The sequence below is a fragment of the Crinia signifera genome, chromosome 8 (assembly GCF_055691185.1).
Source record: "Crinia signifera chromosome 8, ASM5569118v1, whole genome shotgun sequence".
In the NCBI taxonomy this organism is placed as follows: Eukaryota; Metazoa; Chordata; class Amphibia; order Anura; family Myobatrachidae; genus Crinia; species Crinia signifera.
This window is the reverse complement of record NC_139224.1, coordinates 130,178,491-130,205,214: the sequence shown is the minus strand read 5'-3', so window position 1 is coordinate 130,205,214 and position 26,724 is coordinate 130,178,491.

Genomic DNA, 26,724 nt, shown 5'->3' with positions numbered 1-26,724 from the left:
CTTTCTGGATATTCTCGTTGGGTACGTTGTTTCCTGCCGGCCTCAATGATAATATTGAACTAAACAATGTTTGAAAACATATATAATCATTTAGCACTTCCTTTAGTCCACTAATAGATCCTTTATCCTTATAGCTTCCAATATTAGGCTCTCTACTATATATCTAGTGTACCCTCTACCTCTTCCTGTGAATGTTACCACTCTGTGAATTTAGTTCCTCATAGTAAATATCTCAATCCTCTCCTGTGAAGGTTATAATCATTTTTTGTGATATTAGAACTTGAATATAGTTCTTTATAGAATATTTCATAAAGCCAATATTTTAAGCCCTTCCACTTAAGCAGGATGTATCTACCTTTATATCATATAAACCCCATGTATTTAGATTGTTATAGCTAATGATCTGTAGTATAGTACCCCCCCCCCCCCTTTTTTTTTTTTTTTCAAGGTTAACAAATGCAGGCTATATTCATTAAAATGCTTGTACTTTATTGGGAGATAAAGAGAAAGGTTCATACTGTGCACAAGGGTGCTACCGATAAGGTATATTAGATATGGTAATAGAATATGTGGAACATTAGAATAACATGCCAGTTAAATTATATATGTAATAGATTAGTATATATATGTATTTTATTCTCTAATAAGAAAAAGAAATATAAAGGTTTTCAAATATATTAGAAAATAAGGAACTCTGTGTGCTCTCTGGGTGAGATTCGAACCGAGAGCTGCTGGGTATCTCTCACTAGAAGTCTGTGTCTTTACCGCTGAGCCACGGGCTCTACATACTGCTGATGTGAATTGGTAGAAATATATGAAGCTGATAAAATGAGATTTAAAGAATAGAAAACTAAATAAAAGGTTAAAGTATTAGATATATTGCAACTTTTGAAGATGCCACATTGTTTGAATGTATATGTTTATAATGTAACGTTGTTGATAATAAGAAACAGGAGTGAAATAACAAACTTTCCTACAAGGACATTTGTGATAATAAACCAGGCTCTTACCCTAATCAAGGGTGTGCTGTGAACACAGGTGATCTGTAATTAAAGGAAGGCCATTTTGATTGGCCGGCTCACACTTAAATATGGACAGCCAGTTACCCTCCCATATCTTCTGAGGAAACCGTCTGATCCCACGACGGAGAAACGCGTTAAGACCGGGAGGACCACCCGGCACTCACCTTTACCCACCACTTTGCTTCAAATCACCAGATTTATTTCCTATCCTCGGGGCCGATACCTGTGAGTAGAAGGGTGACCTGCGGCGATCCTGGACTTTACCATCCACAGGCTCCCCCGAGAGGTGTGACTCGCTCCAGACCCCGAGACCAAGTGCGGCAGGTACCCCGTCACTCCCACCGTTGGCTCTCTTCCCCAGAACGTCACGGTGGTAGATGAGACAGACTTCTCCAACATACACCTAGCCGCGCCGCTGGTTCACTATGGAGTGCTCCCGGCTCATTACCATCATCTGCCGGTTGTAGCACAGATACATCTATTTCCAACAGCGAGGCTGCTCTGCGAGTCACCTATTCATCTCTACAAATCCCCCTCCGTTTTTTTCCCCCCAATCAAACATCACATATTTCCATAAACTTACTGGATGGACTTTTTCTTCTCATATCTCATCAAACTCAATTACAAGTTCCCCGCTACAGGACATAACATCATCCTTAGTGGGTAAGAGCAACTGGACATTATTCATATAGCATTGTGTGGGGCATCAGTGATTGCCCAGTGGTCTATAACTATTTTATATCATATTGATTTTATTGTTATATTTTATTAAATAATTGTGATCGTTTATATGAGCTTTTCATCTATTGTTTTTTAAAAAATATTTGTGCTTAATTCAGTGCGCTCTCTATAATTATTTGATTAGAATAATTATATCCCCTAGATTTTGTTTCATTGGATCCCCTGCTGGGAATCCATTGGGAGCTGCCATTTAATATATTGTTTCTTATATTAATTATTTAATTAACCACTTGCGCCTGATTATATATTACATATATATTTCCCCTAATGTTCAGATTAGCCCAGCTGGTGAACCTGTGAAGTTTGGTAGCGATTGGATTGACAGAAAATTTTTTTTTTTGGGGGGGGGGGGGGGACTTGGCAATTACAGATGGGGCAGGTCTCATCCTTGCCGCCAGGTCGCCATGGCGGAGGTTCTGGTGCTCCGATATTTTTCTTGCGCCGCGTCCGCCAAGGGGCGTGGGTGCACGCCATGCAATACAATCCGCCACCACTGGGTGGCTAATGCTCCATCAAGCTAGAGTCGGAGTGGTATACTGTAATGTGCCAATGGAATCCCGCCATTCACCGTACGGAGCGCGCTTACAGTATGAGACGCTCATGCGTGATAAGACGCTCGTAGGAAATTAGACGCTCGTGCCAATGAGTCGCTCGTGAACATCGGAGCGTGCAAAAGGGCTGTATAGTGTCATGATCCTATACAAACATTTACCTTCACGTTCATGTAGCCTATGCTGAATATTTTGAACTGTTGGTACTGTGCATAATGTGTATGCAGCTGAAGTCAATCGCCTCCTCCCTTTCCAGGGGTGGAGGGGGTCGACTTGACCTGAAATACAGTATAGTACATTACATCACATTACAGCGCTAATTCATTAAAGGACCATCTCAGACGCTGCCGCGACTCAGGTTTCGCCAATAGGGCTGCGTATGCTACTGATTATATCAGCACTCTACAGACCATACACATCACTGTGTTGCGTAGTGTAGTGAATAGCTGCGCGGCTCTTCATGCTGGAGACCCGTGTTCGATTACGGTGTCAATTTTTTTTTCTTTTATTCAAATATTTTGTAGAGTGATATTTAATAAAACTAGACCATGAAATGTAACAGTTTTAACAAAACTAGACAAATAAAACAGTTAATGTTTTACAGGTCTCCACACAGAATCATACTGTAAGTGAGGTAATTAGCTCCACCTGTGGATCATTTATAATGTGTCAGTCAGTAACGAGTACACCTGTGCCCCAGCTACTGTAGGTGTTCATGAAGTGTTGGTACTGTAGAGTAAGAGGACTTGATTTGGCTACAGTGCCATTGCACTATTGTCTCTGCCAGGGAGTAATGTGTATGCAGCTGAAGTCAACCGCCTCCTCCCCTCCCCCCAGACATATCCAGCTTATACACCAGCATACCACTCTTAGGTGGTGTGCTGGTGGTGGAAGAACTACTTACCAATAATGCTCTATATAAAGGCCCAGTGATATCATATTTTATCAAATTGCTGAGATTAATTTTAGAGCAAAACTATTTCTACTTCAATAGTCACTATTATGCTCAATTGACGGAGTGGCGATGGGATCGCACGTCGCTCCGACTTATGCTAACGCATACATGGAGGTAGTGGAAAGAGACCTATTCTTTAACAGGGATGTGAGAGATAGGGTCTTTTTCTACAGAAGATTTATAGATGACCTGATAATGTTATGGTCTGGGGGTCATGATGAGTTCCATGACCTCATGACCAACATTAATGAGTGCGATATTCCCATCAAATTTACCTACACGATGAGCAGGGAAAGTATATCATTCCTTGATGTGAATATACGCATAGATGATAACAGGATTGTGACCAGTCTCTACAATAAACCAACAGATCGCAACACCCTGCTCAGGGCAGATAGCTACCACCCTCAGGCTACTCTAGACAGTCTCCCCTATCTTGCAATTGCTAAGGGTTAAGAGAATCAACAGTGAAGATAGTAAATGTGAGGTCCAGATGGGAGTGATGATGGATACATTTTGAGTAAGGGGATACAAAGGAGCAACCCTTACCAAAGCCAAAGAGAAGGTTGACAGAATCACAAGACATGAAACATTAGTAGCTAGTTGCAGAAAAGATAGATCAGAAGATGTGATCAACTGGGTATATAATTATGATGTGGCACACAAGGACATTAAGAGGATCACGCAAAACCTGTGGCCCATCAAACAGAATGATAAAGATCTCAGATGCCTCAAGAGAACTAAAATACGCTCTTGTTATAAGATAGGTAAAAATATCAGAGATTGGGTCATCAGATCAGATGTCACTGAACATGTCAATCTTTCCAAGGGTATTAGTGTTAAACAAAATGGCTGTCATAGGTGCTCAGGTTGTACGACCTGTAGTCATATGACAGCAGGGAAATATTTTTTACACCCACATAATGGTACCAAATATACCATCAGACATATTTTAACTTGTAGTACCACTCATGTGATTTATATGATCAAATGTCCATGTGGAATGGCATATGTGGGCAAGACCATCTTACCCTTTAAAGAACGGATGGCACTCCACAGGTCGGCCATAAGAGCCGCCTTGAGCGGCAAAGGGAATGACCAACCTGTGGCCAAACACTTGCTCACTGAACATCACACCATATCCAGCTTAAAACACATGATAATTGATCATGTCCCTGTTGATCATAGAGGAGGGGACAGGGGAAAGAAGCTACTATGCTTAGAATCCAAATGGATACACACGCTGGACACGGTGTATCCAAGAGGATTTAATGAGCAATTAAATTTAAGTATGTTTTTGTAAGATATCAGACAATATCTCAAATCTATTATCTTATTGCGATCATATGGTGTTATTGTGAGAGAACTGCATCGGTAACTGTATATTTGTATGTTTTATTGTCACAGGTGATTGTATTGTGCACAGCAAGTGCACGCAGAGACGCGCCGGGTAACCATGACAACGCATCATACTCCCGGGAGATGTGGGAGTGTTGGACACTCCATGCTTCCGTTTGAGGGGCGGGGATTGGAGAACCAGACGGGTGGTCGGCGTGGCAGGCTCTAGGTATAAAGGTATGTGTTGTTCATTTCATATGTGATATTGTACTGCCTGACGACGGGTCTAATAAAAAGGCCCGAAACATTGCAAGCCTTGCGCACAAGAGCCATACACAGAATTCGCATTAGAACAGCTCTGACGCATGTGCAGCAGGGAAGAAGGTCTCCTCTGAAGTCCGGGCAACACACACAGCTGGACATGCGCAGTATCAAGCATCAGACGTGGCGGAAGTGCCACGATTTGCTAAATCTGGATGTTTTAAGACATTTGAACACATTACTAATATAGCGGTTTCACTATTAGTCCTTTTATAAATGCATTACAGTCCTAAATATATCCATATTGTAGGTTATAAACATTGTTAGCCATGTAAGAGGAATTAATTACAGGAAGTGATGTCACTAACTACCTGAGCAGGTATACAGGTATAAATACCAGCCTGGCTCCATTTGTCTCTTACCCCTTGAAGAAGTCACATAAGATGAAACGCGTTGGATGATCTTTCCTCCTACCATTATAAATGAATGGGGAGAGGACGGGTAGGGAAATTGTCTGCACACTCTTAGAGGGTCACTAGTGTTTCTGGACCCGTGTTGCCCGCTATTTTTATATCAGTTGCGAGGGTGCCACTCAGGGTAACTGGGATATACAGAGAACTGTGGTAGCACAGAAGATTGTGCAAGAAAGATGTTATGCTGTTTGAGTGCACACAAAAAAGAGTTTTTTTTATATTCTTTGTATTTACTGTATTGTATTGATGAGTTCAATAAAATTTAACTTTTAATAAACATTCTTTTTTTTTAAAAATATTTCCCTTTGTCTTGATTCCTTTATTTTCTTGGGGACAAAAGAGGATTAGTTCTTTCTAGGTGAAATAAAGAATTAAAATCATATACATTTAGACATGGTGCTCATACAAAGAAATGAGAAAATGTGAGAAAATAGAGTATTAAAAAAGATGTCAGAGCCCGTTGTCTGCTGCACTGTATTTGATTTTTTGGGGAGTATTTCTTGGGTCTATTGTGTCTATGCACTATTGCCTTTGATTGGCCTATAGCGCAGTTTCCTCCTTTGATGTATTTTATGCAGGGATGTGTGCTGGTTATTACTGTTGCCAATTTATTTCCAATAATCAGTGTCTAGTCCAGCATGTTCCCCTTTCAGAGAGAGGTGTGTGTTGGGTTTGGTTCGATTTTTTAGCTCCCTCAGAGCTTAGGGTTGTATTACCCATGTTAGTGGTAGTTATATAAGGATTTTTACAAAGCAATCCTAGCGTTTTTGATTTCTGTGTGTAGTTTTTACTTGCACATACCGCCTTTAGACTTTAATTTGAATGTTTATGAAATTATACATTTCTTTGTTGTTTGTGGCTGTTTAGTGGGTCTGTCACTTCTCGCCCCCAATATGTGTTTCTATATTACAATGAGGGTCCCCTGCCTGGACCGACAGTCGGAGCCTTGTTGCAATCTTCGATTAGAGAGTTTTCAGGGTTTTTTAAGTGATTCTCCCACTAAGTTTCAGCACGCACTTGTTTTCTCTTTATTTGCACATATCATATTTAGATTTTTGCTTGGCGCTTATTTGTTAGTTTTGCTGGTCAGTTTGTTATATTCTGTGTTTGTTTTGTGGGTCTATCACTTATTAACCCAATGTATCTTTTAGTTGCAACGAGGGTCCCCTGTCTGGACCAACAGTTGGAGCCTCGCTACAATCTCCACTTTAAGGAGTTTTTATTTTGATGCTTTTGTTGCTACTTTGTTTCTATAAAGTTTACAGATGATAATCTATGGGGCTAGGCAGGGGCGTAACTATAGCACCGCAGCCCCCGCGGTCGCGGGGGGGGGGGCGCTGTGCATGTGGGGGCGCCGGGGGAAACTGTCTGCGGTATGGCTGCGGACATTTTATCGTGGTCCGTTTGCATAGAATTAATTGAAGCCAGGAGGGGAGCCGGGACGCGCTGCAGCGCAGACAGGTAAGCCTGCGGCGATGGGGGGGCACGGGCGGCCGGGGGAGGGAGGGAGGCCGACGGGGGGGCGCTCCCCCCATTAACGGCGGGGGGGGGCGCCACAAAGCAAGCTACGCCACTGGGGCTAGGTATTTTGCCCGTGTTTATTCCAGGATTTTTTTCCCACCATCTACCTCCAGCAATATTTTTTCTCTTATATGTGCACTTATTTTTGTTTTATTGTTTTCTATATTTTTGTTCTGTGCAAGTTTAGTTGCACTCCCCTGTCTGGGTGAGTGTTAACACTGGTTCCATATGTGTACACACAGATTTATCTTTGTTGGTCTCCTGTGCATTTATATGACATTTCAGTAATGTGTTTTGATTTTTATATGCACACTTGTTTATTTATATGTCAATTCACAGATTGCTTTCCCACTCTGGGTGAGCAGTAGGTTTTAATTTTTATATGCACACTTATTTGCTTCTATGTAAATTCACAGATTACTTTCCCCACTCTGGGTGAGCAGTATGTTTTAATTTTTATATGCACACTTGTTTGCTTTTATGTGAATTCCCAGATTACTTTCCCCACTCTGGGTGAGCAGTATGTTTTAATTTTTATATGCACACTTGTTAGCTTGTATATAAGTTCACAGATTGCTTTCCCCACTCTGGGTGAGCACCACCGCTGGTTCTCTCCACACACACACCTCAAATTCTCTCTTAATTTTAGATCATATACATTTGTATTATTTTGTACAGCTAGAGGTCAGGCTCTGATAGCTCGACGCGCGTTTCACCTAATAAGGCTTTTTTCCAGACCAACCGAGTGTCTCCTTAGAATTATCTTTATTCATTTTCCTCCTCCAATCAGACCGCGTTCCGGCGGTCACATGTTTCGTTATGGACCAATCCTGTGTCTGTGGTTTCTTCTGTTATCAGACGGCGTCTCTGTCTGTTTTGCCCTATTTCCGGGTCACGTGACTCGCGTCATGCATCATCTGTTCATCACGTGGTCCGGACTGACCAATCAGTGTCTCGGGATTTCGATCTCAGAGTTAGCTTTGCCCGGGGCTCTGTATGTTATAATTTAGTGTTTAATATTTTTTCAAATATTGTTATTCAAGCTTTCTTCTGTATTGCTATCCTTGTATGTATGTGTTCTTGAGACCATTCTTGTGTCTTGGCAGAGTGTTAGTGTCTCTGTTTCACATGTTTCCTATAGCATCATGATTGTGTTATTGTTTTATGCTATATACTGAGGGGTCCGGAATCTGTATTAAGAAATATCGCTTTTGATTTAAACTTCATTCCTTTCCTGTTTTTAATGTTTTTAAAGAAAAGAAAAAGGACTGTTGTTCAGGGATCGCACTTTAATCAATACACATAAAATTTTACTTTTAATTATTATTTTCTAAAAAATCCCTTTATAGGATATGATGAGAGGCCGCAGTGAATTTATAGGGGTTAAAATCATACATACAAACACATACACATATACACACAGATGGTGTTTTAAGTGAACAATAGAAGGAAAAGTGATCCTTAAAAATAACCTTTGTAATTGAAAATGTCAATATTTAATCACGCACTGTCTCAATGTAAATGAGAAAAAATTCCAGAAAGGTGTCAATGACTACTATCGGTCATTGAAATATACCCTTAGCTCCTTTTTCACATAAATGTTTTTCAGAAAAATCACTTTATGATGTATACTAGGTTATGGGGTGTTTGGTGTAACTTTACTGCCCTCTACTGACCAAAGTGAGATTTCTTAGGCACTTTTATTTTTAAGAGCCCAAAAATTGGTATATGAATATCCCTTTTAAATATTCCTTCCACACAGCTGTGTTCTACCTGTCCTAGATAGGGTGGTCCTCACGTTTCTGGCTTTATTGCCTCTAATGTTGCCACCTCACAGCTGTGTTTGACAGTGAATTTAGGGGAAAACAGCAGTATAGATTTTTGCCTTATTTCAGATAGGCACTATCTATTTGTTCCACATGGGAATCAGTTTAGGCAGATATTTATTGCCCTCTGCTGTCTGTAAAGCAGAACTTCACTCACAACTTTCCTATTCAATACAGTATAATTAAGAAGCTAACAATCTAAATACATTGAGATAACATTTCTATTGTGCTAATTGACATTCAATTTAAGGTATCGACCAACACATGTTTCACTGCACCAAAAGCAGCTTTTTCAAGGCCAGGAACACCCACTTTGTTAAATTCCCCAATAGGTATGGAATGGTTTGACAGAGGGGGTCTGACGCAGATATGCAAAGGATCAGGCCCATGTGGTGCAAGGTGCAGATGCAATGGGTCTAGCCCCATTGATGTGCGCCTTGCACCATGTGAGCATTGGCCTTTACATATCTGCACCAGAGACACCGTCTACCACACCGTAACAAACCTATTGGGAAAGGAAAAATGTGCAATTAATTAAATAAAGGTCTTCAAAATTAGGAGACTCCTGGTCTTCCTCCAGTAATGTTGTATACTGGTGGCTGTAGATAGATAATTGAGACGGTTGGGAGGGGGTTGATTGGATGGGTGTTGTAGAAAATTGTCTGGAGGAAGGGCCTGGTAAGGGGGCTGGGGGTGTAGGCTCCGGAGTGTCGGGCAAAGGACCAAGTCCAGCTATTTGGCTGTTAATTTCCTGGCACCCTAAAAGCATTTGAAACAACAGCTCGCTGGTAAATCTTTTAAATGGCTGTTGTTGGTTTGAAGACAGCTGGCATAATTTGTCTGCCAAGTACGTTGCAAAGGCATCATATCGGTCAGTGATCCTTCGTAGGACCTGCTCTGTCCACTCCATGAAGTCATCCTCTGGTTATTCACCCTTTTTCCCCTTGCGGCGCAATTTCTTTGCTTGGTGTTGTGGTGGAGTGGGGGTCGGAGTGGCAGCCTCACTTGATGGGCCAGGAGTGTCGGGTAGCATTGGCAGGTCCAGGGTCGGAGGTGGTTCAATGTCGCCACTGTTTTGCTGTAAAAAAATGCAAAAAAAGTTAATTTAATTGTATTTTTTTTATTTCAGTTCCCTACCAGCATAAAGGTATGGAAAGCTATTGCAGAGGAGTTTGACCAGCGATGGAACTTCCCAAATTGTGGAGCAGCCATTGACGGGAAACATGTCTGCATAGCCCAGCCTATGAATATTGGACTCACCGCCAACACCCTTCGTTTTCCATCTTTCCAGGAAACTAAAGATGGGCTGAATTTCATGTTCGTGGAAGACTAGGCATTCAGCCTACACGAGCATGTAATGAAGCCATATTCAAAGGGGCATATTACAAAAGGATCTTTCTCTACAGGCTATCCAGGGCATGCCGTGTTGTGGAAAATGCCTTTGGAATCCTGGCTAGCCATTTTCACATATTCCACACTGCCAACCTGAGGGTGGACAAAATAGACTGGGCTGCCACAGCGTGTTGTGTGCTGCACAATTTGCTCCATCACAAAGCAACACAGCAAAAGGCTACAGGCACAGCACTCCACGATGGCCCATATCTGCCAGAGGAGATAATGCAGATATTATCCTTGGAAACCCCGGAACAACAGTTTATGGGGAGCGCATAGGCCAAACAGGTCAGGGAACAATACATGGCCTATTTTAACAGAGAGGGGACTATCATTTGGCAAGAGGAACCCATTTGATAGGCAACAAACTTTAAAAATTGTGTATGTACTTACCAACATGGACTGAATTGCCTGCATGCATGCAGGGAGGAAATCATTTGATGTTCGCTGACACTCTCTGTTGTCTTTGCTTTGCCTGCTCCCTGTATGGGAAGAGGGCATACAGCTGACATCCAGTGATGTCAGCTGTCAGCCCCCAGAACCCGCGTCATGGGCTATATTCCAATGGAACACCCATGAAAGGCTGGGCATTCCCATGATAGTAGCCCGTTGCCCTGCGCCCCCTCCTCCGGCCCCCAGCTAGGTCCAAACCGGATGGCGAACAAGCAGTTTGCCATGCCTGCTCGCAACAAGTCCACATGCAAAGCTGCAAAATCTGTGTGTGATTTAAACGCTGCCTGCTGCCTGCATGAATACCGGTCCCCCCTCACACGCTTAGTCCCCCCGCACATGTTCAAATGGATGTTTAGCATAAACATCCATTTGAAGCTTGCATTCTAGGAGGATTTCATTTGATCCGGTGACGTCAGCTGTCCACCCCCTGAACATGCATCACTAATTACCATGGGAATGCCCAGCATTTTCATGGGAACACCCATGAAATGCTAGGTTTTCCCATGGGCGTAGCCCATTGTCGCACCAGACCCCAGCCCATGCTGCTAGGTCCAAATGGGACAGCGAACACGTAGGCACGGGGGAGCGATCAAATCAGAATCACCCTCCTATCTCTACCATATAATCACAGACATGTTCTACAGTATGATTACTTTTTTTTATATAACTTACTGTAATACCACTTTCAAATAACGGTTGCCTTAAAACTGCCAGGCTTTAACAAGACTGGTACACAATGTTCCAGGTACTAAGGGGCCCATTTATCATTGATCGCATTTACAATGCGATCTGGGCAGAATATTACCACACAGGATCGCATTGTAAAATGCGATCCTACTGTATCACCTGAATGTATCACTTGCAAGGCGCAGGGACTGGGCTCTGAAAGGAACCTTTTCCTGCAATGCACTCAGCTGGAAGCCGGAGGGGGGAGGTCTGCGCATGCACGGTATCGCTAACCCACACGCTGACCCCGCTGACCGCACTGCCCTGGTGACAGTGCGATCAGTAGCCCATAGGCTACAATGGGCTATGGCCATCTCAGAGTGGCCCAGGGATGCCAAGCCTAGCTGCTCAATGATGATACACAGGGCACCTTCATATCCCACATAGAAACCTATGGGTGAGTCAGCCAGCGACAAAGAAATTCCTGCTGCAGTCCCCCTTGGGTACATTATGGTGATACAGGTGTTTTTGAGGATTTAGCCTCAATTACTGTTTGATAAATGCAGCCCTAAAACAATTAGGTGATTATGAGTCTTGAACTTGAGACCAAAGATTGCAACCTCCTTTGACATATCCAATGTCTACAGGTTTAGAAATAAGAGTGGGTAGCCCTGGCCTTACCTCTTAGCTGTTCAATGCCTCATTTGATCCAAGACCTTGATCTGGTGTTCACAGCACCAAACCACTACTAACTACTATTAATTGGCTCCCATCACAAATGTCATGTTGTGGAAATTACATAAAGGGGAGAGGCCACTTTCTGGTGAGATCATCTACCTGTGCTTACCAAAAAATGTAGTCTATCCCAATTGGGCAAAATCAGTTGCAGTTTTCTTTCACACTTAAAAATTCAGACCATAACACCACACAATATGCTGCAGGGCAAGGAAAGTATTGGTGAGCAATTCTCTCACCTCAAGAACCATACTAAATAGGTGGGCGGCATTTCTGGCCCAGCCATGCAGGCATGCAGTTTGCATTTCTCCCCCCTCCTCCATACCTATGGGTGGAGACATGCCCAGCCCAACTTGTAGGTACATATCACTTCCCATCCTCTGTGGAAAAATGGGTGAGAGCGTGCTCATCCAACCATGACTTCCTCCAATTCTACTTGGAGACCACATTCACTTGGCACACAACCTATGTGGCCCATCCATCACAAGGTGGAGCCCTGGCTTGGTGAATATGCTTTGCCATCTGACATCCCATACATAACATTCCAAACAAAACCCTGCTCACCACTTTCCCCATGCCAACCAAGGTCTCCTGTCTGTCAGTGACCTACACCCCACCCTATGACAACTACCAACAAACTTGCTTTTACACCCCCTTCAAAGCATTGTAAAACAAATCCAGCACCACGTCTATTAGGGCACTCCATCGCTCCTGTACAAACCAAAGCATTTGGACGTGATATCCATGTGTCTCCCAATGCTACCACCAATGGTATGAACCAGATTTCTCATTACTGCATTCACCCTCTTTCTGGCTCTGTTAACTCTGGTCCCTGCCTTGGCCCCAAACCTTGGGTTTATGTTAGACCACACCATAAGCACATGGCTCAACTGCCTTCTTAACCACTCCAAATCTTCCTTTATCCACCTGATTATATCCAGTGATTTTATCTTTCCCAGGTCATTTCCTCCTAGGTGCACCATTACCACTTCCAGCACCTGGCAAACCAATGTCTCAGCCCTTAGCACCGCTTTAATCAATTGGTCCCAGCACATCCTCCCCAATCCACCTCCCCAGCAGCCAATGTAGCAGCTCCTATCCTAAAATAATGTTTACCACAGTTTTCAGCCCTCCAGCCAACACAACTATTAAAAAACACTGCAAACTGATATTTTGTATATTGGGACTTGTCATCATGTATCCGAAAATGAATGGCCCCTATTAAACTGTGTTTTGTGTAACTCTGTGCTGCTACCCCCGTGCAGACTACTGGGTATTCATGCCTTTTATAACTTTTTTAGATGGAATCACCTTCCTCAGTCAGCACTACATTTCTGAAAAATAACCTATAGCTTGTAATTTTACTGACTCCACTACCAGCTCCCCAATCCTAAAGGCACTAACAACTGCCATAACAAACACAGTTCTAAATAGCGCAGCCTCACTCTTATTGCAAGAAACATTTTGAGCCACACATATTACATCCCTTAGCCTAGTCAGTGGTGTCTGGTTCCCGTGACTGTGGAGCCTTAGCCTCTGTCCCACCCCCTCAGAATTGTGTGTACCAAAAAGGCCTTGGTTCATTTTCAGATTTTGATGTAAAAACCAGCCTGTGAAAGTTTTAGAAGAAGACCTCATGGAGTAGGGGTCTATTGAGGGGGCAGTGTCTGTTGAAGTGACAGGATCCCTTCTCTTAGGGCCAAATTCTGAGTTGTCACAGTTTCAGCTGTCTTTGTGTCTTTTAATGCAGTTTTATCTGTGACTTTGGGTTTGATTCAGACCTGATCGCACGGTGAGCAATAATCGACGAATTGCGAAGCCGTCTGAGCCGCAATCTGCATGCACGACACCTGCCAACGATGAAAACCTGCTACTTTTTCCCTTCACTAGCCAAGTGATTGACAGGATGTAGGTGTGTGCGGTGGTTATCGGCAGTTTGGTAGAAGTGTTAAGATAAACGCAGGGTATGTTTGGTAAAAGGGAAGGGGTTAGTTGGCAACATGCTGTCGACAGATTCTAGGGGCGCAAAAGAATATGAGGTGCTCTGTCCAGCTGCAGTGTGAGAAAGGGGCAGTCAGCCCCATATGTGGTACAAAAGGAAAGAAGAAAGTGCAGTGTGCTGTATAGTGAATAAATTAATTGAATAAATTGCAATATTACCGTGGTATACAAAGTATACCATAATTAAAAAATAGACAATATACTAGAGGGATAGTTAGTGAAGCTGGTCAATACGGTACCGTATTACAGAGTCCTGTATGGGGTAGGTCTGATCCTAGAATACCTCCATGGTTGGTGATGGTGTTTGAAGCCAACTTGATATTAACCAGCAATTGGATCCAATAATTGTGCAGAGTGTCCAAATCCGCCGTGGTAGGTTCCTTTATCTTGGGGATAGCACTCCCTGGCTTACTCAGGACCTCCACTCAGCTGGGGGTATAAGTTTTTCCCTTTGAAAGGGGGATGTGCAATGGACACTGGCAAGTGGGCATAGTAGGTAAGGAGGCTGGTCCGGAACCTGGTCAGCAATGTGGGTATGACCGGAATGAAGATTCCCTCTGATCAACCAATGCATTTCGCCGGTATCGCAACTTTATCAAGGTGTAGGGAGCATTGGTACTGGAGGGTTTATATACCTATCTAAGAATGTTAATTACAAACCTAATTGGCACCTGTGATGTCACATAGTTAAAACAAATATATAAAAAAATAGCATGTAACTTATATTGGTGGCATGAGCAGGAGATGAGAGTTATTGTACATATATTTATTTATAAAAATGAGTGTTGGAGGTCATAAAAAACACAAATTATATTTAATAGGAACCGGAAGTCTAATTCCGGAGCTCCGTGGAGCGCATGGTATTTCCGGAATGTGATGTGCTTCCTTTTTATGGAACGCACATCACTTCCGGGAGAGCTTCAGGTGTCCAGGCCTGTTAGTTCCGGCTTTGTAGTACAGCGTACGGAGGCGCATGATCATCATGCGCCCGACGTATCATCATAGCCGGATCCCAGATATAGAGATCCTGGGTGCATATAATAGTTGTCTGCATCCCTTATAATCCGGCCGGGTAGCCAGAAGTGCGTATTCGGCCATTTTTAGTTCTGGAACTTGCACAGATATATAGGGATATTGCCCTTTCTTTATGAAAACAATTATAAGATGGATAAAAAGATTATACATTTCATGTAATATATACACAAAACAAACAATATATTATTAAATGACCGTGTATCGATAATTCGAGCAGGAAAATAGATAGAGATATATGAACAAGGTTAAAAAATATAAACATATATATACAGTTTGGTAAAATGCTGGAAGTGTCAGGGATGATGCAGAAGTGCCAAAGCCTGTTAGGGGAATCTTAGTGATATATTCTCCAGCATCAATCAGGCTGATTTCAGTGCAGCCAGTAAGTAAGTCTGTGGCTACTGGTGCCCAGTGTAAAAATCATTCGATGGTGAGTGGCTTGTAATGGGTTATGGACATATTCACACTGCTGTGTAAAGATTAGCAGCCGTAAACATTAGTGGGCACATCCATTTGCAAGGATGGATTTCAGTCTAGCGGTGCAGCTGACGCACATTCTGAATCACCACCTTTATGCTAAATCTACTGCAATGTCCTTCCTTGGTGTCATGAAAAAATTGGGCCTGGGAAATTTTTCAAAAAGTCACCCCCTTAAATGCCCACATTGCCTCCTGCCTCCTTTTACCCCTCTACACATCCACATTAACATGCCCCCCTCTACCCTCCAAATACCCCCCCCCCCCCCACCACCACCACCCTCACCACCACCATCCTCAGTCTCCTTCCTGGCTAAGCTGTTTGTCCAACAATTTTTCAAATAGTATAATGTAATATCCTGAACTCAGTGTTAATACTTCTTTACCTTTTTCTTTCTTTCAGGTTCTATTGCCTCTCTCACGGCCGACTTCCAGAATTCTTTTTCGGTAAGTATAGTCACGGTTGTATATCATGAAACGTTTATTTATATAATAATCGGTGAATCTATTTGCAATACATATATTTATATACATGCGGTTCTAACACTTTATGTGATGAAGAAAAGTAACAGGCTACTGCTAAAATGACAATAAGCGTGTACCAGCGATACAGAATACTACCAAATTCTCTAAAATTTCAAGGACCTGTTTAAGTTTATCTATTAACTACTCTATAATAACACAAATGAATCCTTATAATACTACAACTGGACTCCTATTATTTTAAGATATGATACCAACCAGAATACAGTCAATCGATACTCTACAATGATACTTGTACAGTCTGTATATTCAGCAAGGGGGTGCCAAGTTCAATAAGTTAATGAGTCTCGGAGTCCCAGATTATGCTAACTTCCTTGCTAAGATAGTTTTGGTCAGCGTTTAACTTCTCTGAAGTATACGGCTAATCACAAAATATTTGTACTCCAAATGGTATATTTTATAGATGCACTGTGACTTGTATTTATTCCTGACCACTCAGAATGTTGCTATTAATTGCTCAGGTGTACACTTTCAAGCTGTACGTATATTCAGAGGAGCACCCCCTGGCTCAATGAACCGGGTCTAGCTCCTCTCTTTACTTGTAGGTGGATATATTGAATAAACTTCCTCCTCTTTGTCTAAACTGTCTGATTCCTCTGTCTGCTCTACTTGGGCGAGTTATAATTCGTGAAATAATTTAATGACAGTAAGCACTGATCTATGAAGCAATTCTATAGCTACAGCGGTGTTTCCCTGGTTACCCTGGCAACAGGTCTCAGCTGTTTCCTTTCCTGTCAGCATTACAAGCGGTAGGCTATCTGTTGAAAGTAGCAGGCTTATAAGTTTTCCTGGAGCCTGTGTCGTGTTAATTAGAATTCAATTCAGCTACTCTGTTTACATACAGTTAAGTGGAAGATACACTGCCTGTCAGCACGCTACACGGTCCTGACTAACAGCTGACTTCCGTCACAATCACAGGGCAAACTGCGGCAGTGTAGAAGTTAATCTGTGGTGTGTACTCTGACTACAGACTGTCCTGTTGATACAATCCCCCAGCTGTATTGCATTGAAATTGAAATATAGTGGCAGAGAAGTAAAGAGTGTCTGAATGCGGCAATGCTCCTTTACTCTATTCCTGTCAACTGGCTTTCTAAGTGTTCGCTCTGGCTGACCTTACTTAGTTGGCCATCACTGTAATTCCACAGGCTATACATCTGCTGTATACTACATCTTGCTCCAAGGGTACAATCAGCTACTATTTGCTGTATCAACTCATATAAAGTATAATGCGGTCTGGTCGCTTGGGGATACACTGTGCTGAAAGGATGAAGTGCTTGTGAAATATTCCTTCTAGGGTCACTGCTTCCCTGAAATACTTTGCACCTTATGCTGCATTGGAATAATGTATTGTTGTAGAATACTAATAAGTGACTGGATAATGCGAGGCTCCTTCAACTCTTTCCCTGTCAGATTGCCTTGCTAAGGATTAACATTGGCTGCTCAGTCGTAGTAGACAATTATCTCCATAGTATACTGTATTCTGATCAGGGGATTCAACAAGCTACTCTTTGCTGTAGAGTGAGCTTGGAGATGTGCTGGTATGCCTGCCTTGAGCTGCACTGGACGTATTTGTTCTACCATCTGTACTACAGGGGAGGGGGCAGACTGTCACACTGTGACCTGACTGTAGTGGGGCTGTTCGGGACTCACCACTCCCCTTGCTCTCAATAGGCGGTACCTGTCTGCAGGACGCGGCCTCCTCTGGCTGTCAGTTCACCTCAGATGCCGCCCAGGACAGTCCCTCAGGTCCCGCGTCACCGACGAGCCTCCGCCTTCCGCTATGTACCTCCGGCTGGCCGTCCGTCCCCTGATGCCACCTAGGAACGTCCCTCACTTCAGACCGGCCTCCTGAGGGAGACGCTGCCTCCCTTCACCCAGATGCGACTTCCGGGACTCCGTCACTGCTGCTGGGCCGTCACCGCCGCCTGTCAGCGCCAAGCACCGGAGCAGCCGGGAGCCTTCTGCACAATGCCCAGCCTCCGGTAAGACACTTCTGACACCCCCTCAGCACCGCTCTCTGTCCTGACTGCTGCGCAGCTCTGCTGTGTACCCCTCTCCTTCTCTTGAGGTAACTCACTCCTCTTTATAGCTATCCGGCACGCGATCCTCTGCCTTCCCGCTCCCTGCGCGTGCAGGAAACTTTACTAAGCAGTGTTTTGTGATTGTTTATCCTCTCTCCTCGGTGCAGGGCATTTGAACTTGCCCTCCAGTAGTCTCTGTAGCCGGGCAGCTCAGCCTAATCTCTCCTGGGGGGGAAACTGCGGTGTGTCATGAACTATAAACATATTTACAGTACTTTTCATAAAAGTTTATCTTGCCTTCTGTGAAGGCATCCATGGATATATATACAGGTGTCCATCAAACATGCAATGTCCCCATGGGGATAATATATCTATCACAGTGCAGTTTTTACCAAGTAATGGGTTCAGGTTAACAAAACATAATATCATAACTATAGGATATTACATTCTTCCCGGCTGGAATATTGCATGTCCCCATGCAACAATTTAAATTAACCATCAACTCCTATGGATTCAATATGTAGTCTTCTCCATCTCCCAAGAGAGTGAAAGTATCCAATTGAAGTGTTCTCCGTTTATAATTTCTTTTCAGGACCTCGACCGCTCCGGGACCACCCAGCCTCAGGGGGTCACACCTTTTGGTGGACCAGCGCAATGCCACGCACCGGTCACCGGTTTTCCCACGGGAAGTCTACGTACGATAACGGATGGGCACTATGCCCCTGGTACTTCGGACTGGTCACTGTCTCGGCAGAATCTCACTTTTCTCTTCTTCTTGATCCACTTCCACTTCACTTGATCCAAGTTGGTTTCCAATTCTGAAGTGTGGACCACACAGGAGCATACACATTTCTCCAGGATCGGGCGTGAATTCACATTCTGAGAGACGGTTGTCTGTTATCGCTAGTGTCTCTTCGACCCACCATGGATCTGATGTGGCCGTACACAGTTTCAACTGCTCTCGGGGTACGTGAATAATTGGGCCATTCTGATCCTGCTGAATTTGGTAGGCGTGGAAGTCGTGGGTTAGAATTCCCTTAACAGTGTAAGGCTGCGTTTCCCACCTAGGGTCCAGTTTACTTTTCCTGCGATTCTGTCGCCGCCATACTTTATCGCCTTTCTGTAATGGTCTCTCAATACGACCGATGTCATAATTTCTCTGCTGCCGTTTGTGCACTGCCTTCATTCGATCATCCACTATCTCTCTGACGATTTTCATTTGTTGTTGATGTTTCTCAGTCCAATGACTTATCCCTTTGTCATTTCCTTCAAGGTTGGGATAAAGTACTGAGTCTTTTGGGAGGCTCCCCTCTCATCCAAACATGAGGTAGAAAGGTGTGTAACCAGTGGAGCAGTGGTTGATGTTATTGTATAGATACGTCAGATGAGGTAATAGGCTGGGCCACTGAGTTCGTTGTTCTTTTGAAAGCTTTGTGAGCATCCCAATGATGGTTTGATTAGCCTTCTCACACAGTCCGTTCATCTGCGGATGATAGGCTGTTGTTCGAATTTTCTTGCATCCGTACATGGCACACAATTCTTTAAATAGCTGAGCTTCAAAGGCGGGCCCACGGTCTGTAAGGACTTGTTCTGGGGTTCCATATGGCTGAATGAAATGCTTAAGGAGTATCCTCGCCGTGGTTCTTGCTGTCAGATCTTTTACCGGGACCGCAACCAGGAGTTTGGTAAAGTGGTCAGTGATAGTCAGGGTAAACTCAATCCCACTGGCACTAGCCTCCAATTTCACGTGATCTAGAGCCACCAACTCCAATGGTCGTTGGGTTGTGATGGGACATAACGGATCTCGCTGTCTCGGATCTGACTGTCTCTTCAACGAGCATGCCACGCAGTCTTGGCACCATTTCGCGACGTCCTCTTTCATGCCTACCCAGAAGAACCTATCTCGCAAGATGGCTTCTGTCTTGCTGACTCCGAAATGGCCTGAGTGGTCATGGTAGGCTTGAAGGACGGTCCGATTCTGGTGTCTGGGTATGACAATTTGAGTCACTTTAACATGTGTGCTAGGGTCACACCGCAACCGGACAAGTAATCCTTCCTTCACCTGCAACCGATCTTGCTGTCGGAGAAGTTTGATCAACTCGGAGGGTGCTTGTAACCGCTGCTGTTTGGACAGCTTTTGTCCTGAATGGATGATCCTGAGCAGTTCCTTTATAATGGGATCCTCCTGCTGTACTCTCTGCCAATCTACCATAGGCCCTTTGTCTGGCGTCTCTTCTCTTGCCACGGTAAGAGGATTCGAATGTCCCACTTTCCTGCGACTTCTTTGGGGTTTTGGGACAAAAGCCGGTATCTCGATCCTCTCATTTTCGTCTTCCTGCTCTGGGAGTGTCACCGTCGGCATAGGTCTTAGACTTCCCACTGCGGTATTTGATGGTGTATCGGAAGTTCGCCAACCTTGACATCCAGCGTTGTTCCAGAGCCCCTAGATGTGCATTGTCCAGATGAGCCAAGGGATTATTATCAGTTATGATGGTAAAGGAGGCAGCTGTAAGGTAACTCCTGAATTTTTCGGTGACGGCCCAAATGACTGCCAATAGTTCAAGCTTGAACGCACTATAGTTCTCTGGGTTTCGTTCAGTCTTTCGCAGGCCCCGGCTGGCATATGCGATGACCTTCTCTTGGCCGTTTTGTACCTGTGCTAAGACCGCCCCTAAACCGGTGTTGCTGGCATCGGTGTATACGCTGAAAGGTTGTTAATAATCGGGATATGCGAGCAGAGGGGCATTAACTAGGGAAGTTTTCAGCTGTTCGAAGGCCACCTGTTGTTGTTCGGTCCACTCGACTGAGGTATTCCCCCTTCTCTCTGACCCAGATCGGCCTCTGAGTAAGGTATGCAGAGGGGCAGCTATCTTGGCAAAATGATGGACAAACCTCGGGTAATAGCTCGCGAAGCCTAAAAAACTTCTGACATCCTTAACTGTTTTTGGAACTGGCCACTTGGTTACAGCCTGGATCTTTTCTGGATTGGGGTGGATTCCTTTGGTACTCACTATGTGTCCTAGGTATTGTACCTCCGGTTTCAGCAGATGGCACTTGGCTGGGTTTAGCTTGAGACCAGTCTTAATCAGTTGGGTGAACACCTCTCTCAAATGTTCTAGATGATCTTCATACGTGCTCGAAAAGATAATTACATCATCCAGATATAGGAGAATTAGTTCGAAATTTTGATGGCCCAAACAGTGTTCCATTAGTCTTTGGAAGGTCGCAGGGGCATTACATAGGCCAAAGGGCATCCGTTCGAACTCAAACAATCCCATAGGTGTAGTAAAGGCCTTTCCCGATGTTCTGGGGCGACTGGGATTTGCCAATACCCGCTTGTGAGGTCCAATGTTGAGAAGTACTGAGCGGTCTTTAATGCTGTTAATGATTCCTCTATCCTGGGCAGCAGATAGGCATCCTTGTGGGTCACATTGTTTATTTTCCGATAGTCCACGCAAAATCTCAAGGTGCCATTTTTCTTCCGAACCAATACAATGGGGGCCGCCCAGGTACTGTGACTCTCTCTTTTTACGCCAGCCTGTTTCATTTCTGTTAGCATTTCTCGCACTGGCTGGTATAATGCAGGTGCCAAAGGACGATATCGCTCCTTGATGGGGGGATGATCTCCGGTTGGAATGTAATGAACTACATTTTTAGCTGTCCCGAAATCCGAGGGATATTGACTAAATGCTTGTGAGTGCTCCTTCACCACTCGCAACACCCCTTCTTTCTGTTCCGGTGTGGTCCAGGAATCTCCCACCTGTAGGTTATCCCACCACCGATTCTCTTCTGTTTCTTTGGCGGAGGATACCTTCTCGGCTTGTTGGGGAGCCACAAAGGCCTTTCCTTCAAAGATGTCTTCGAAACTCACGTCCGTCAACCGGGCCACCGGACAGTTTTTATACAATTTAATTGGGAAACTATGAGGGTTAAGCACTCGTACAAAGACTTGACCTTGGTGTACTTTGGTCACTGCTCTCGCCACCGCAAATGGGTATTGGCCGTCTGGGTCATGAGGTTCAATGATAGCTTCGTAATCTTTTCCTCCTATCCCAAAACGAGTTTTTGCACTGTAGCATTACTTCAGAATTTGGTTTGAGAAGGACCGGGGTCCTATCACTAATTCTTGCTTTGCCGATCTCCCCTTGCTCATTGTTGAAACTCTCCACTCCTTTGAGCCATCGAACTGTTTGTATCAACGCCTTTCGTTCTTCCCTGTTTGCCTTATTCATTTCCTCCTTGAGCGACTCCACCAGTTCCTCGGGACAGTGTTTTAGTGCATTCATCCCCAATATAATCGGGGGCAACTGTTCATTGGATCCATTAGTGATTAAACAACCTTGGTGTGGCAACCATGCTTTTCCAACTGTCAATTCAGCCTCCCAATATCCGCAGTATTCAATCTCTTGCCCATTACTGGCTAGCAATTGAATCCAGTTCTCGGGAGGGGCCAATATTTCTTCTCTGGGCCAATACTTTTCAAATTCAGTGAGGCGAATGGTGGTAACTTGGGACCCAGTGTCCAACATGGATCGCATTCTGTCCTTAAAATCCCTGAAGGTTGTTGTTCCTGCCATGCGTTTGTTTCCCTGAGTATGTGGAGCACCGACATAATATGGCATGGTAATAGGGGAATATTCTGCCATCTCCCCCCTCTTTCTCACAGCTACGCTCTCCGGAGACGGAAGAACCCTTCTTTTCGTTGACTTTGGAGTCGGTATGTCAGATTCTGCCATTTCGCCTTTAGTTAGATTGTTATTGTCTGGTTGTATCCTGTTCGTAGACGCCAAAACGTTTCCTTGTAATATCCTGAACTCAGTGTTAATACTTCTTTACCTTTTTCTTTCCTTCAGGTTCTATTGCCTCTCTCACGGCCGACTTCCAGAATTCTTCTTCGGTAAGTATAGTCACGGTTGTATATCATGAAACGTTTATTTATATAATCGGTGAATCTATTTGCAATACATATATTTATATACATGCGGTTCTAACACTTTATGTGATGAAGAAAAGTAACAGGCTACTGCTAAAATGACAATAAGCGTGTACCAGCTATATAGTATACTACCAAATTCTCTAAAATTTCAAGGACCTGTTAAAGTTTATCTATTAACTCTATAATAACACAAATGAATCTATATAATACTACAACTGGACTCCTATTATTTTAAGATATGATACCAACCAGAATACAGTCAATCGATACTCTACAATGATACTTGTACAGTCTGTATATTCAGCAAGGGGGTGCCAAGTTCAATAAGTTAATGAGTCTCGGAGTCCCAGATTATGCTAACTTCCTTGCTAAGATAGTTTTGGTCAGCGTTTAACTTCTCTGAAGTATACGGCTAATCACAAAATATTTGTACTCCAAATGGTATATTTTATAGATGCACTGTGACTTGTATTTATTCCTGACCACTCAGAATGTTGCTATTAATTGCTCAGTGTACACTTTCAAGCTGTACGTATATTCAGAGGAGCGCCCCCTGGCTCAATGAACCGGGTCTAGCTCCTCTCTTTACTTGTAGGTGGATATATTAAATAAACTTCCTCCTCTTTGTCTAAACTGTCTGATTTCTCTGTCTGCTCTACTTGGGCGAGTTATAATTCGTGAAACAATTTAATGACAGTAAGCACTGATCTATGAAGCAGTTCTATAGCTACAGCGGTGTTTCCCTGGTTACCCTGGCAACAGGTCTCAGCTGTTTCCTTTCCTGTCAGCATTACAAGCGGTAGGCTATCTGTTGAAAGTAGCAGGCTTATAAGTTTTCCTGGAGCCTGTGTCGTGTTCATTAGAGTTCAATTCAGCTACTCTGTTTACATTCAGTTAAGTGGAAGATACACTGCCTGTCAGCACGCTGCACGGTCCTGACTAACAGCTGACTTCCGTCACAATCACAGGGCAAACTGCGGCAGTGTAGAAGTTAATCTGTGGTGAGTACTCTGACTACAGACTGTCCTGTTGATACAATCCCCCAGCTGTATTGCATTGAAATTGAAATATAGTGGCAGAGAAGTAAAAAGTGTCTGAATGCGGCAATGCTCCTTTACTCTATTCCTGTCAACTGGCTTTCTAAGTGTTCGCTCTGGCTGACCTTATTTAGTTGGCCATCACTGTAATTCCACAGGCTATACATCTGCTGTATACTACATCTTGCTCCAAGGGTACAATCAGCTACTATTTGCTGTATCAACTCATATAAAGTATACTGCGGTCTGGTCGCTTGGGGATACACTGTGCTGAAAGGATGAGTCTCACTTAGTCCCTATGAAGTGCTTGTGAAATATTCCTTCTAGGGTCACTGCTTCCCTGAAATACTTTGCACCTTATGCTGCATTGGAATAATGTATTGTTGTAGAATACTAATAAGTGACTGGATAATGCGAGGCTCCTTCAACTCTTTAACATTGGCTGCTCAGTCGTAGTAGACAATTATCTCCATAGTATACTGTATTCTGATCAGGGGATTCAACAAGCTACTCTTTGCTGTAGAGTGAGCTTGGAGATGTGCTGGTATGCCTGCCTTGAGCTGCACTGGACGTATTTGTTCTACCATCTGTACTACAGGGGAGGGGGCAGGCTGTCACACTGTGACCTGACTGTAGTGGGGCTGTTCGGGACTCACCACTCCCCTTGCTCTCAATAGGCGGTACCTGTCTGCAGGACGCGGCCTCCTCTGGCTGTCAGTTCGCCTCAGATGCCGCCCAGGACCGTCCCTCAGGTCCCGAGACACCGACGAGCCTCCGCCTTCCACTATGTACCTCCGGCTGGCCGTCCGTCCATCCCCTGATGCCGCCCAGTAACGTCCCTCACTTCAGACCGGCCTCCTGAGGGAGACGCCGCCTCCCTTCACCCAGACGCGACTTCCGGGACTCCGTCACTGCTGCTGGGCCGTCACCGCCGCCTGTCAGCGCCAAGCACCGGAGCAGCCGGGAGCCTTCTGCACAATGCCCAGCCTCCGGTAAGACACTTCTGACACCCCCTCAGCACCGCTCTCCGTCCTGCCTGCTGTGCAGCTCTGCCGTGTACCCCTCTCCTTCTCCTGAGGTAACTCACTCCTCTTTATAGCTATCTGGCACGCGATCCTCTGCCTTCCCGCTCCCTGCGCGTGCAGGAAACTTTATTAAGCAGTGTTTTGTGATTGTTTATCCTCTCTCCTCGGTGCAGGGCATTTGAACTTGCCCTCCAGTAGTCTCTGTAGCCGGGCAGCTCAGCCTAATCTCTCCTGGGGGGGAAACTGCGGTGTGTCATGAACTATAAACATATTTACAGTACTTTTCATAAAAGTTTATCTTGCCTTCTGTGAAGGCATCCATGGATATATATACAGGTGTCCATCAAACATGCAATGTCCCCATGGGGATAATATATCTATCACAGTGCAGTTTTTACCAAGTAATGGGTTCAGGTTAACAAAACATAATATCATAACTATAGGATATTACAATAATATTATTGTTCAAATCTAAGAGGAGTAAATGTTCCTGCTTAGCTTTGTATGCAGTCCCAATAACAATTAAATAGCACCATGCATTTATCTAATTTCTGCTTCTCCGTGTATAATATTTATGCCTATATCTAGACTGTATCCTTATTTTTTATACTTTAAACATGTGTGCTGGTCAAGAGAATCTTTTTTAGCATTAAAGAATTTAAATATATTGTATTACAAGTTACATTTTAATACACACAGTTAGTGACCCTTCCCAGAGTTCTTTGCTCTCTTTAGCTACCCTTATTGATTGATACAATATAATACAATTTCCCTCAGTGACACTGAAAAGACCCTGCAAAGTCATTGACGAACTGGCACTCTACTTTAAAACAGATTTAATGCTGTGGTCATGATCCAATGGTTGCTCTGGTTGCTCTCTCAGAAATGCACAATGCACAATATTTTGTTTTTTAAACATTACTACATATTTATTTGCTGACTTTTGAATTTGCCTCTCCGGGAGAAGCCCATTAAATTGAAAAATCATGAACCACAATAAGTAGCATTCTGCCAGTCCTTCTGGCTTTTTGCTGCAGGATAAAGTACATACTGTAATAACCACAGTAAATTACTGACTGACAATGTAAATAAAATGAGTATACAACAGCTAAACTGTACAGTGGAAATTTACTAAAATGGGATTTCAACAGTATAGCCCTGTACACACGGAGCGATTTTAGCCAGTATCGCTGGCTAAATGGTTGCCCGTGTTTTTTGTGTTCTTGGTGATAAATCACTAGGAGCGTGCTCCTGCAGCCAGCCCGTAATGGTCGCTGGTCGCAGGAGAATGCTCCTTCCATTATGGCTAAAATTCGCTGGTGCACAATACACCAGTGACCAGCGATTTCTATTCAAAATAGCAGAGGTTTTTTTTTAAATAAATGTACAGATGGAATTGCTTGCAATTTTTAGCCAAAATTGATGGTCACTGATTAAAACGGTACACTGAGCAATATGGTCACTGAGCAATATAATGCTGAGAGCTATTAAGTCAAAAGAGCTGAGCAACCAAATTTCACTGTGTGTACGTACACACCTTATTTCACATGAGATTATGTGCTATGGGCAACCAATCAGATACAGACTATTATCTTTTAGAAGGTGCTAAATAAATAAGTAGTAGCATCTGATTGATTGCCCATAGCAACGGGGGAGATTTACAGATGGGAGTTCTATTTCACATGGGATGTTGCTATGGGAAACCAGTCAGATAGT